The following is a 14,478-nucleotide window of genomic DNA, read 5'->3' on the forward strand; positions in this document are numbered from 1 at the left end:
GTTCCCTGATTAATTCTTATTCATTAGGTCAAGAAAAAGGGTTCTTTTTATCTATTGAGACTCTGCACTATGCAGTCTTCATCAGGATAAAAGAAATATGATTATTATTCTTTTTTTTTTAAAGATGTTATTTATTTATTTATTTGACAGAGAGATTGACAGCGAGAGAGGGAACACAAGCAGGAGGAGTGGGAGAGGGAGGAGCAGGCTTCCTGCAGAGCATGGAGACCAATGCGGGGCTCAATCCCAGGACCCTGGGATCATGACCTGAGCCGAAGGCAGATGCTTAATGACTGAGCCACCCAGGCGCCCCTGATTATTATTCTTAACTCCATCTATGGCTCTTTACTGTGTCTTTCCTTATGCCACTTGCATTTTCCAAAAGAACAGTGAAAAATAAGCCAGTTTGGGGGCACCTGGGTGGCTCAGTCAGTTAAGCATCTGCCTTCAGCTCAGGTCATGATCCCAGGGTCCTGGGATCCAGCCCAGGCATTGGGCTCCCTGCTCAGCGGGAAGCCTGCTTCTCCCCTTCCCTCTGCCATTCTTCCTGCTTGTGCTCTCTCTCTAGCTGTCAAATAAATAAATAAAATCTTAAAAAAGATAAAGAAGCCAGTTTCAACTTGGAGGAAAAGAACTATGAGTACCTTTATATAGCACTCCTTTTACATGGGAAAATATAAATTTTATTTCACATGATCCTTAAGCTGCACTTTGAGGTTAATTATCATTTATATGTAAAGAAACTAAAATTCTGCAAGTTTAAATTACCCATCCAAAGGTGTATTGCCTTCTCTTCACAGTTGGAGTTGATTATAACCCGTCTCCACTGAGAAACTGTCCCCCATCCCTCTTCAATCCACTGTAATTAGGGGCACTGGGTGGCTCAGTCAGCTAAGCATCTGCCTTCAGCTCAGGTCATGATCCCGGGTCCTGGGATCCAGTCCCTCTTTGGGCTCCCTGCTCGTTGGGGAGCCAGCTCTTCCCTCTTCCTCTACCCCTCCCCCAGCTTGTGCTCTCTCTTGCTCACTCTCTCAAATAAATAAATACATAAATAAAATCTTTAAAACAAAACAAAACAAAACTACCAATCCACTGTAATTAATTTTCTGTCCTTCATGAGCCATTGTAATAAATCAAGCTAAAATGTAAAAATCACCTCAAAATTCATTCTTCATTAGCTCATTCAAGGAATATTTGCGGGGTTTTGTGTGAGTGTGTGTTTTAAGATTTTATTTATTTGAGAGAGCAAGCACGGGGCGGGGGGTGGAGAGGGAGAAGCAGGCTCCCCACTGAGCAGGGAGCTTGACTCCATCCCAAGACTCTGGGATCAGGACCTGGGCCAAAGGTAGACACTCAACCGACTGAGCCACCCAGGTGTCCCTCAAGGAATATTTGTTAATACTTCCTAGGTATCAGGTATGTGCAAGATGTTGGAGGTGAGCAAAATAGACATGGTGCCTGTCTTCTTGGAAGTCACATAGATGGTTAAGTGCTTTGACCTTAGATATTACCTTACCTGACTCTTTCTAAACTAACGTTTATAGCAACTCTGTGCCCAGTACTGTGATAAATGCTTTATTTTGTGTGTGTGATAACTACTCTAAATGTATCTCTCATTTTCATAAACCAAGATGAGGCATTATGATCTTATTACAGATGATGAGGGTAATAACTTCCCAATGGACACACATGGAAGCAGAGCTGAGTCTAGAACCCATAACCTTAGCTATACTTCTACACACATTTATTTCCATTTCAGAATGCTGATATCTGGGAGCAAGAATTCTGTCCCCTTCAAGGGTCCTTCTAGCTGGACTAAGAATCAAATTGACATAAGACAGATTAACAGGAGAAAACCAAATTTAATAGCATTTGTATGGGGAATCCACCCCTCCATGGAAATTCCAAAGACAGTCAAGCAAAATGAGGTTTATATGCCAAAGTGAACTAAGGAGCTGGTGATAGGGGACTTTGAAAGGAAGGAATGCAATTCGTAGGGCAATAAGAAGGACGGATGTTTGCTAATTAGATGTTTGCCCTGCCGTACAGATAGGGCAATAAAAATTAAATTTATCTCTGCTAATAACCCTTATTCTGGGAAAGACCCCCAATTTAGATTCCTCTATGTGGTTAAGGGATGGGCAAAATTTTCTCCTGAGCCTGTAGGGTCTCCACTGCCTTCTGTCTAGAATAATCTTCATGCCAAAATGACCCATGTTGGGGCAGCCTGCCCTCAGCCCCTACATTGACAACACCTCCACTTTTAGTATAGATTTATTTTTTTTATTTTTTTTTATTCTTATGTTAATCCCCATACATTACATCATTAGTTTTAGATGAAGTGTTCCATGATTCATTGTTTGTGCATAACACCCAGTGCTCCATGCAGAATATGCCCTCCTCAATACCCACCACCAGGCCAACCCATCCTCCCACCCCCCAGTATAGATTTATTTCTAAAGGCACTACACCTTTTTTTAAAAAACAATTCTCTATTCTTTTTTTTTTAAAGATTTTATTTATTTATTTTTTCTTTTTTAAAGATTTTATTTATTTATTTATTTATTTATTTTTAATTTTTTAAAGTTTTTTTTTATTCTTATGTTAATCCCCATACAATACATCATTAGTTTTAGATGAAGTGTTCCATGATTCATTGTTTGTGCGTAACACCCAGTGCTCCATGCAGAATGTGCCCTCCTCAATACCCACCACCAGGCTAACCCATCCTCCCACCCCCCTCCCCTCTAGAACCCTCAATTTGTTTTTCAGGGTCCATCGTCTCTCATGGTTCGTCTACCCCTCCGATTTCCCCCGCTTCATTCTTCCCCTCCCACTACCTTCTTCTTCTTTTTTTTTTCTTAACATATATTGCATTATTTGTTTCAGAGGTACAGATCTGTGATTCAACAGTCTCACACAATTCACAGCGCTCACCATAGGACATACCCTCCCCAGTGTCTATCACCCAGTCACCCCATCCCTCCCACCCCACCCCCCACTCCAGCAACCCTGTTTGTTTCCTGTGATTAAGAATTCCTCATAGCAGTGAGATCATATGATACATGTCTTTCTCTGTTTGACTTATTTCACTCAACATAATACCCTCCAGTTCCATCCACGTCGTTGCAAATGGCAAGATCTCATTCCTTTTGATGGCTGCATAATATTCCATTGTATATATATACCACATCTTCTTTATCCATTCATCTGTCGATGGACATCTTGGCTCTTTCCACAGTTTGGCTATTGTGGACATTGTTGCTATAAACACTGGGGTGCACGTACCCCTTCGGATCCCTACATTTGTATCTTTAGGGTAAATACCCAGTAGTGCAATTGCTAGATCGTATGGTAGCTCTATTTGCAACTTTTTGAGGAACCTCCATACTGTTTTCCAGAGTGGTTGCACCAGCTTGCATTCCCACCAACAGTCCAGCACCATCTTTTGAGACAATGGCCTAGAAGAACAGCCCCAGAGGGCTTTCCACCTAGTTCTGGTGTCCCCCAGGCTTTCTCCATTGTAGTTTCTCATTTAAATAAGTCATCCAAGAAAAGTACCTGTTCACATCCCTTTCTGTAGTAACCTAACCCAACTGAGAGGGATAATAACTCATAGATGTTAATGTATTGTTTTGCCAGGTAATATAATTTCAAATATATTTATATTTGTCAGGACCCTCTAAAAAAAAGAAGTCACAGGCTTAATGTCAAGGGTGATACTGACTGTATGCAGAAAAATCTATATTCAACCCCTGAATTGCCTGACTCCAAAGCCCCAGATGTTCTGCTCTGCTCTTTTCCAGTGGATCCTAATCTAGGCCCATATTGGTAGATCTAATCATTAAAATCTCTATTTCTGGTCTTGCCCACTTCCAATTCTTTCCCCATAATACAGGGAGAATAATCTAAAATGTGAACCTGTTACTCCTCAAAACCTTTTAATGGCTCCATTTGCCTATTCTATTGTGTTTTGTTAGTATGCCATCCTAATTGAAAGGATCTTTGGAGTTTTTTTAAAAATGCAGATTCTGGGAAATCATCACAAATGCACAGAATCAGAATCTCTGGGTTCAGGACCCCAAAATATGCATTTTTATTTTTAAAAAAGATTTATTTATTTGTTGGAGAGAAAGCGCACAAGCAGGGGGAACGGCAGGCTCCCTGCTGAGCAGGGAGCCCGATGAGGGACTGGATCCCAGGACCCTGGGATCATGACCCAAGTGGAAGGCAGACACTTAATCAACTGAGCCACACAGTTGTCCCCCCCTGTATAGTATTTTTTTAAAGGCCATTTCTTTCGGGCACCTGGCTGGTTCAGTGGGAGGAGCATGCAAGGCTTGATCTTGGTGTTGTGAGTTCGGGCTCCACATTGGGTGTTGAGATTACTTAAGAAATAAATAAATAAAAGGCCATTTCTTCATCACTGCTATCCACCACCCCTCTCTAACCCTCAGCCACAAGTCACTTTAGAATTTATGTGTACTGTATTCACAGATCCCTCTTCACAAATACGTAAGTGTTTGTGTGTGTGTGTGTGTGCGCCCTCTCATGTTTATTAGTAATTCTGTCTCAATTGTTGAAGCTTTGGTTATATTATTCAGATTATGAAACCATTTTGCAAAGAAAAAGAAAACTTGTAACATCAGCTTTTATTGTACTATGTGAAAAAGTTTAACTTTATCAACTTGCATATCCTGGGTGAGCAAGCCTGATTCCCAAAGAGGGACAGAGCAACTTGCAGGGACAGCAAATACTTGATATCAAGACTCCTACAAGTCTTCACATTATATACTCCATATACTGCCTTTCTTTATCATAAACTGATTCCTTTATAAATAATGCTGAGATTTTTGGAATTAGAGCACTCTAAACCCCTGATAAACTACATGTGAAACCAAAATAAATTTAAAATGTATTAATAGGGGCACCTGGGTAGTTCAGTCATTAATCATGTCTGCCTTCGGCTCAGGTCATGATCTCAGGGTCCTGGGATCGAGCCCCGCATCGGGCTCCCTGCTCAGCGGGAAGCCCGCTTCTCCCTCTCCCACTCCCCCTGCTTGTGTTCCCTCTCTGACAATAAATAAATAAAATGTTTAAATAAATAAGTAAATAAATAAAATGCAAATAAAAATGCAAAATAAAAAATTAATCATTAAGAAACTAGAAGAATATAATGAACAATTAGTTCAAATTTGGATGTTCTGTGCAGCAAGGAAACGTGTAATACAGAAGGCACATATTCTGAGTCTCAAAATAATAGCATATGTGCTGCCGAAGCGAGCACCTCAGTCTCAAAATAATAGCGAAGATTGAAAAATGTTTAGTACTGGGGGTGCGTGGGTGGCTCTGTGGGTTGAGCACCGGATTCGGGATTCTGGTTCAGGTCATGATCTCTGGGACATGAGATCAAGTCCCATTTCAGGCTCCCTGCTCAGTTGGGAGTCCGCATGAAATTCTCTCCCTCTCCCTCTGCCCTTCCCCCTGTTCATGCATGCATGTGTACGCAGCATTCTCTTTCAAATAAATAAATACATACAAACATACATAAATCTTTTCAAAAAATTGATGTGATTCAAAAAAGAAGGGGGGCAGGATGCCTGGGTGGCTCAGTCGGTTAAGTGTCTGCCTTCAGCTCAGGTCATGATCCCAGGATCCTGGGATCAAGTCCCGCATCGGGGCTGCCTGCTCAGCAGGGGGGACTGCTTCTCTCTCTGCCTGCCCCTCCCCCTGCTTGTGCTCTGTATCTCTTTCTCTCTCTCTCTCTCTGAGAAATAAATAAATAAAATCTTAAAAAAAAAAAAAGACTAAAGGGAGAGTAATTTGGTATGGCCTTCTGAAATGCAGTCAGATAAAAGGGCCCAAACCAGGTTCTCTGAATTAGAAAACACCCAAATTAAAATCCTAGCCCTACCATTTGTGACCTTGGACAAGTTACCTTGCAATCTTTTGGGTTTCAATTTTCTTTTATGTAATATTTGAACCTATTTCAAAAGGTTCCTGTGAGGATTTAATGAGAATATCATCTAATGTGATTTTTTTTAGCTCATAAAATGTATGCAATAAATAAGGCATGGAAATATAAAATATGAAAACCCTTTGATCCACTCCTAGGACTTTATGCTAAGTCATTATTCAGACAACTACACAAAGATACTCATTGCAGCACTCTTGGGAATAGCAAAAAAAAAAAAAAAAAGTCTAAATGTCCATCAATAGGACTTTGCTTAAATATGCCCTGATACAGCCATATGTTGGAGTATTTATGCAGCCATGAAAAGCAAAAAGGGGCACCTGGCTGGCTCAGTCGGAAGAGCATGCAACTCTTGATCTCAGGGTCTTGCCCCATGTTGGGTGTAGAGATTACTTAAATAAATAAAGCATTAAAAAATTTTTCTGATGTTGGTAAATTGTATTTTCCCCCTTTGTTTCTTAGTGTCCCTTTGTTATTGATTTATCAATTACATTAATCTTCAAAGAACTAATTTTTGACTTTGTTAATTTCTTTCTCTAGCCTATCTGCTTTCTATTACATGGATTTCCACCGTTTTCATTATTATTTTCTTTCTTCTACTAACTTTGGGTTTAACATGCTTGTCTCTTTTTTAGCTTCATAAGGACAAAATGATATTTTGATTTTATATATTTTTTAATATAACCATTTACAGCTGTAAATTTCCCTCAAAGCACGGATTTAGCTGCATCCCACAATTTTTTTTTTAAATATTTTATTTATCGGGGCACCTGGGTGGCTCAGTCACTAAGCTTCTGCCTTCGGCTCTGGTTGTGGTCCCAGGGTTCTGGGATCAAGCCCCGCATGGGGCTCCCTACTCAGCGGGAAGCCTGTTTCTCCCTCTCCCACTCCCCCTGTTTGTGTTCCTGCTCTGGCTATCTCTCTCTCTGTCAAACAAATAAATAAAATCTTTAAAAAAAAAAGGGGGGATTTTTATTTATTTATTTATTTGAGAGACAGACTCTCAGAGAGAGGTAGAGAGAGAGCACAAGCAGGGCAGAGGGAGAGGGACAAGCAGACTCCCAGCTGAGCCAGGAGCCCGACACAGAACTCAATTCCAGGACCCTGGGATCATGACCTGAGCTGAAGGCAGACATTCAACACACTGAGCCACCCAGGAGCCCGAAAAGTAAGTTTTATGATCAGGATCCTTCCCATCCCCCTCTCAAACAAAAACTGGAAAGAAGAGGCAAAAATATTTCCTAGGTAGAGACTTTTTTTTTTAGATTTTATTTATTTATTTGAGAAAGAGCAAGAGAGAGCATAGAGGGAAAGGGAGAAGCAGAGTCCCCACGGAGCAGGGAGCCCGATGCGGGGCTTGATCCCAGGACACTGGGATCATGACCTGAGCTGAAGGCAGACACTTAACAACTGAGCCACCAGGTGCCCTACTTCATATGTTCTTAAATTTTTGATCCAAGTACATTTGGTCCAAGACTAAGGCATTAAGCCTTCCTGATATGTTGATTTATTTTGTTGTTTCTTAAAAATCACTTTTATCATCCTATTATTCATTTTCTTTTAAAGATTTTATTTGGGGTGTGTCTGCCTTTGGCTCAGGTCATGATCCCGGGGTCCTGGGATCGAGCCCCACGTTGGGCTCCCTGCTCAGTGGGGAGACTGCTTCTCCCTCTCCCTCTGCCTGCCGCTCTGCCTACTTGTGCTCTCTCTATCAAATAAAATATATCTATCTATATATTTTTAAAGATTTTATTGTTTATTTGAGAGAGAGAGACAGGAACAGTGGTGAGGGACAGAGGGAGAGAAAGAGAGAAGCAGACTCTCTGCTGAGCAGGAAGCCTGACACATGGCTGAATGGCAAGACCCAGATATCGTGACCTTAGCCAAAGGCAACCAGCCTCTCAACCGACTGAGACACCCAGGCGCCCCTCTATTATTCTCTTTTAATACTGTTTCCTTGAAGTATATTTCGTCTGAAATCCTCCCATTCTATTTTGAACACACGACAATCAAATTTTCAACACCATCACTCCACCAAAATTGTTCCTCTCAAGACACTAATGATCTCCATATTGCTAAACACAATGTCAATTCTCAGCCCTTGTCTTACTAGACTATAAGGAGGCAATCAGCCGTTCCATAATAAAAAAGAACTCTAAGTCACATACTAAGATAAGCATTCAGGGGCGCCTGGGTGGCTCAGTCGGTTAAGTGGCTGCCTTCGGCTCAGGTCGCGATCCCAGCGTCCTGGGATCGAGTCCCGCATTGGGCTCCTTGCTCAGCAGGGAGCCTGCTTCTCCCCTGCCTGCAGTTCCCCCTGCTTGTCCTTGCTCTCTCTCTCTCTCTCTCTTTCTCACTCTCTGTCAAATAAATGAAATCTTAAAAAAAAAAAAATAAGCAACTAACAGAAAAGATGGTTAATGTTTAACTCCCTTGGACAAACATTATAGTACATTTATAGATATTAAATATTATACTCTTTTTGTTATTCTAAATAGTGTTTTCAAATATATGTGATCAGTACCTCTTTCACATGTATGTTATCAGTAAACCTTTTCAGTAACCTTTTTGGAGATTGCTAATTTACAGTAAGGTCCACATTTTCCTTACCTACTAAGTATCAAAAGTCTAATCTTCCATACAGGTGTCATGAAGCCCTTCCTTCTCTACTTACCCCCAGGCAAATCTTGAAGTGGGGCTTTGGTATATTAATATACATAAAGGAGACCCTATAATTCTAATTTTAAAGGCTGGGGTGCTGGTACCTTGGTCCTGTTTAATAAGTATTTTGCTTACTTTCTACACTATAATTCTCATAAATTACAATGTTTTATTTCTAATTTGTTTCTGTGGTCTTTTTCTACAGAAAACTGGCATATTACTGGAAGGATCTGGACTGTAAGACCAGTATATGAGACCACTATTGGTCCTTCAAAATTGAGGGGTCCTAAACAAACTTGCTTTATTTGTCTTAGTTTGGAGGAATTCAAGAAACTTGACCTCCAATTACCTGGGGTGATGTTCCTACAATCAATCAAAATAAGAAATGATGAGGGGGCCTAGGTTCTTTGGCATGACCCCAGCTAGGGACCAAAAGGCATATGCACATGAGTAGGTAAAATAGTCATTGAGTGGAGAAGTAACATTTCTAGGATCCTTGACATGGCAGCCCCAAGCACTGTGGTTCTAAAATATGCTGGTGAAGTCCTAATGGGGGCTACAGTTCAGTTGGGAGGATATAAGAATTCAAGGGATGAGAGTAAGGTGAAAATTTGGAAAGAAATTGGTACGTTTGAAGAGGCTTTATGTGAAATGGTTGTGTCTCCTTTACCTGAATATATTTATAGGAATGGATATTGCCATCTGACTGGGAAATGTTTCCCCTACTTAGCATTGTAAAACAGAAGGCATACAAATCCACCCTTCCACCCATATTGATTGGATACACGAGTGGACTAAAATAGTACTTTTTAGAGATTTTATTTATTATTTATTTGACAGACAGAGGCACAGCAGAAGAGGGCACAAACAGGGGGTGTATGAGAGGGAGAAGCAGGCTTCCTGCCAAGCAGGGAGCTTTACGCGGGGCTCGATCCCAGGACACTGAGATCATAACCTGAGCCGAAGGCAGACGCTTAATGACTGAGCCACCCAGGTGCCCCTAAAATAGTACTTTTTAAATAAAGATTGAATGATTGATTGATTTTTTTTTTTTTAAAGATTTTATTGATTTATTTGACAGAGAGAGACACAGCGAGAGAGGGAACACAAGCAGGGGGAGTGGGAGAGGGAGAAGGAGAAGCAGGCTTCCCGCCAAACAGGGAGCCCAATGCGGGGCTCGATCCCAGGACCCTGGGATCATGACCTGAGCCGAAGGCAGACGCTTAACGACTGAGCCACCCAGGTGCCCCAGATTGATTGATTTTTGAGAGAGAGATAGAGAGGAGCATGAGTGGAAGGGGCAGAGTAAGAGGGAAAGAAAATCTCAAGCAGACTCTGTGCTGAGCGTGGAGTCCATCTCAGGACTTGATCTCATGACCCCAATCTCAGGACCTGGGCATAAAGCAAGATTCTGATGCTTAAGTTACTGTGCCACCCAGGCACTCCTAATATAGTATTTTAGGTTTGTTTTTTTTAAGGTTTTTAATTTATTTTTTTTTTGAGAGAGAATGAGAGCACAGAGGGAGAGGCAGAGGGAGCAGACTCCCCACTAAGCAGAGAGTCCAATGTGGGGCTCGATCCCAGGACCAAGGTTATGACCTGAGCTGAAGGCAGAAGCTTAACCACCTGAGCTACCCAGGCACCCCTAAAATAGTATTTTATTTATTTATTTATTTTTATTTGTTAACATATAATGTACTATTTGTCTCAGGGGTACAGGTCTGTGATTCATCAGTCTTACACAATTCACAGCGCTCATACCCTCCCCAATGTCCATCACCCAGCCACCCCAACCCTCCCACCCACCTCCACTCCAGCAACCATCAGTTTGTTTCCTGAGATGAAGAGTCTCTCATGGTTTGTCTCCCTCTCTGGTTTCGTCTTGTTTCATTTTTCCCTCTCTTTCCCTATGATCCTCTGTCTTGTTTCTCAAATTCCTCATATCAGTGAGATCATATGATAATTGTCTTTCTCTGATTGACTTATTTTGCCTAGCTAATACCCTCTAGTTCCATCCATGTCATTGCAAATGGCAACATTTCACTTTTTGATGGCTGCATAATATTCCAGTGTGTGTGTGTGTGTGTGTGTGTGTGTATCACATCTTCTTTATCCATTCATCTGTTGATGGACATTTAGGCTCTTTCCATAGTTTGGCTATTGTAGACATTGCTGCTATAAACATTGGGGTGCAGGTGCCCCTTCAGATCACTACATTTGTATCTTTGGGGTAAATACCCAGTAGTGCAATTGCTGGGTTGTAGGGTAGCTTAAAATAGAATTTTATTTTATTTATTTTTAAAGATTTTATTTATTTGACAGAGAGAGACACAGTGAGAGAGGGAACACAAGTAGGGGGAGTGGGAGAGGGAGAAGCAGGCTTCCCGCCGAGCAGGGAGCCCGATGCGGGGCTCGATCCCAGGACGCTGGGATCATGACCTGAGCTGAAGGCAGACACTTAACGACTGAGCCACCCAGGGGCCCCTAAAATAGTATTTTAAAGAGTTCCTTACATAAAACATTGCTGAGATACTCTTGCAGTGATGGAATTTATTCCAGTGTTTTAATTTCCAGGTTCTATTAAACCTATTTTTCAATACTAAAGATGCCATTTGCAATAAGCACCAATAAAAAATGATATGAAATATCTGCTAAGTATTTTATTTGAGAAGTTCTATGAATAAAACTATAAAACTCTTCTGAGGGGGCAGCCTGGGTGGCTCAGTTGGTTAAGCATCTGACTCGATTTAGGCTCAGGTCATCATCTCAGGGTCCTGGGATCAAGCCCCAAGTTGGGCTCCCTGCTCCTTGCTCCCTGTAGAGTCTGCTTCAGATTCTCTCTCTCCCCCTCTGCCCCTCCCCTTGTTTGCACTCTCTTTCTCAAATAAATAAAATCTTAAAAAACAAAACAAAACCCAAAACTCTTCTGAGGAATATACAGGTAGGAAAACTTAATATTGTAAAAATGTTAGTGCCCCTCAAATGAATTTATATTCAATGTTATCCCAATTAAAATACTAGAAGGATGGGTTTCTTTTTGGAAGTTGAAAAAATTAATCTGGAAAATTCCAAAAATGGAAAATGAGAAGGGAGTAGCCCAGCAGATATTTTTGAAATATGTAAGCAATTTGGTGCTGCAGAAAAAATAGATCAATGGGACAAAGATGGCCCCAAATAGCCCCAAGTACATATGAAAATTTAATATACAGTAAATTTGGTATTTCAAATCAAAGAAGAAAAGGTGGATTGTTGAATAAATGATATTGGCTAGGTATTGAAGAAAAAAACACAAAGATGAATCCTTATTTCACAGCATACCCACAAATAAACCCATAGAAATCAAAGATTTGAACATAAATGAAAGCTATAAAATTACTAGAAGAAACATTGATAAATATTTTTAATATTTAATACTTACAATACTGGGATGAAAAAGTCTTTTTTAAAGAAGGAATTAATACACAAAGTTTATAAAGGAAAAGATTTTTAAATTTGATTAATAATTTTAAAAAATATATAGATTTAAAAATATATGACAAACAGGGGCGCCGGGGTGGCTCAGTCGGCTAGGTGTCTGCCTTCAGCTCAGGTCATGATCCCAGGGTCCTGGGATTGAGCCCAGCATCGGGCTCACTGCTCGGTAGGAAGCCTGCTTCTCCCTCTCCCACTCCCCCTGCTTGTGTTCCCTCTCTCGCTGTGTCTCTCTCTGTCAAATAAATAAAATCTTTAAAAAATATATATATATATGACAAACAAAATGTTAATTTCTTTCATATACAGAGAAGGAGAGTCCATGGTAAAGAATTTGAGTATGCAGGTTTTTTATCTGCTTAACCTATGGTTAATTGAAATTGACATGTTGATGGGTGCCTGGGTGGCTCAGTCGTTAAGCGTCTGTCTTCGGCTCAGGTCATGATCCCAGGGTCCTGGGATGGAGCCCCACGTCAGGCTCCTTGCTCAGCGGGAAGCCTGCTTCTCCCTCTCCCTCTCCCCCTGCTTGTGTTCCCTCTCTCGCTGTGTCTATCTCTGTCAAATAAATAAAATCTTTAAAAAAAAAAAAAGTTCCAAAACCTTAAAAAAAAAAAAAAAAGAAATTGACATGTTGAATTCTCCAACTGTTACGGTTGATTTGCTAATTTTATCAGTTTTGCTTTATATATATATATATATATATATATTTTTTTTTAAAGAGTTTATTTATTTGTCAGAGAGACAGTACAAGCAGGGGGAGCGGCAGGCAGATTGTGAGGGAGAAGCAGGCTCCCCCCTGAGCAAGGAGCCCGATGTGGGGCTCGATCCCAGGACCCTGGGATCATGACCTGAGCCTCCTGAGCAGATGCTTAACTGAGTGAGCCACCCAGGTGTCCCTGCTTTATATATTTTGATATCATTTTATTTGGTTTATACATATTTAAAACTTATATGTTCATGTGAATTGGGTCTTTTGTCTTAATGAAGTGATCTTCCTCTAATCTTCATTATGATTTTGGTCTTAAGGTCTATTTTGATTATCAAGATAGGTTAAATAACTCCCTCTTTTTTTTTTTTTTTTTTTTAAGATTTTATTTTTAAGTATCTCTGTACCCAACGTGGGGCTTAAACTCACAACCCCAAGATCAAGGGTCCCATGCTCCACGGACTGAGCCAGCCTGGTGCCCCTAAATAACTCTCTTTTAATTAAAGTTTGCCTGGCATATATTTTTTGATTCTTTTTCTTGTGGGTTTCCAGATTTTAGACTTGAGGTACATCTCTCATTAAAGCTGCATGGCTGTTTGCACATTCTTCCAGCCCCACTGGTGCCAAGCTGTAGTCACCTCTTACCTGGATAACTGCAGCAGCTTCTAACTGTACCTCTACATCTATCCTTGCCTAAATTTAGGGCAGAATTTCTTTTAGGTATATGACTAAGGATGGAATTATTGGGACATTAAGTAGTTGTATCTTACCAGTTACCTTTTGCTCATACAGCCCCCAACTTCAGTAGCTTAAAATAACAATTATTATTATTATTATTAAAGATTTATTTATTTGACAGAGAGAGACACAGCGAGAGAGGGAACACAAACAGGGGGAGTGGGAGAGGGAGAAGCAGGCTTCCCGAGGAGCGGGGAGCCTTATGAGGGGCTCGATCCCAGGATCCTGGATCATGACCCGAGCCAAAGGCAGATGCTTAACGACTGGGCCACCCAGGTGCCCCTAAAATAACAATTATTTATTATCACTCCTGTATCTGTGAATAGGCTAGGAGGGCCCAGTAGATCCAGGCTGGGTTTGGCTAAGCCTCAAGCTACAGATCGAGCTGACTGAGGCTTCTCTCTGAGGTTTGGACTAAGATATCTCTGCCTGTTTATTTTGGAGGCCTGTCTAAGGTTGCAGCCGTTACCCAGGGAAGTTCTTTCCTGGCAATGGCAGATATGCCAGAGGGCAAATGGTAATGGCATGATCTCTTAAGGCCTGGGCTCAGAACTGACACAGTACTTCTTCTGCCTTATTTTATTGGCCAAGTCATATCATATGGCTGAATCTAAAGCTAAAGGGAAGCATAAAAAAATAAAAAATAAATAAATAGGGGCACCCGGGTGGCTCAGTCGTTAAGCGTCTGCCTTCGGCTCAGGTCATGATCCCAGGGTCCTGGGATTGAGCCCCACGTCGGGCTCCCTGCTTGGCAGGAAGCCTGCTTCTCCCTCTCCCACTCCCCCTGCTTGTGTTCCCTCTCTCACTGTGCCTATCTCTGTCAAATAAATAAATAAAAATCTTTTATAAAAGGAAGGAAGGAAGGAAAGAGAGAAAGAAAGAAGAAAGAAAGAAAGAAAGAAAGAAAGAAAGAAAGAAAGAAAGAAAG

At 41.0% G+C, this 14,478-nt stretch overlaps 1 pseudogene; it reads left to right on the forward strand.

Annotated features, from left to right (window-relative positions):
* The first annotated feature begins 9,136 nt into the window (after positions 1-9,136).
* The window catches only part of LOC118025445, a 13,918-nt pseudogene continuing 8,576 nt past the window's right edge, over positions 9,137-14,478 (forward strand).

The sequence above is a fragment of the Mirounga leonina genome, unplaced genomic scaffold (genome assembly GCF_011800145.1).
Source record: "Mirounga leonina isolate KUSES-001 unplaced genomic scaffold, KU_Mleo_1.0 Mir_201, whole genome shotgun sequence".
NCBI classification, from domain to species: Eukaryota; Metazoa; Chordata; class Mammalia; order Carnivora; family Phocidae; genus Mirounga; species Mirounga leonina.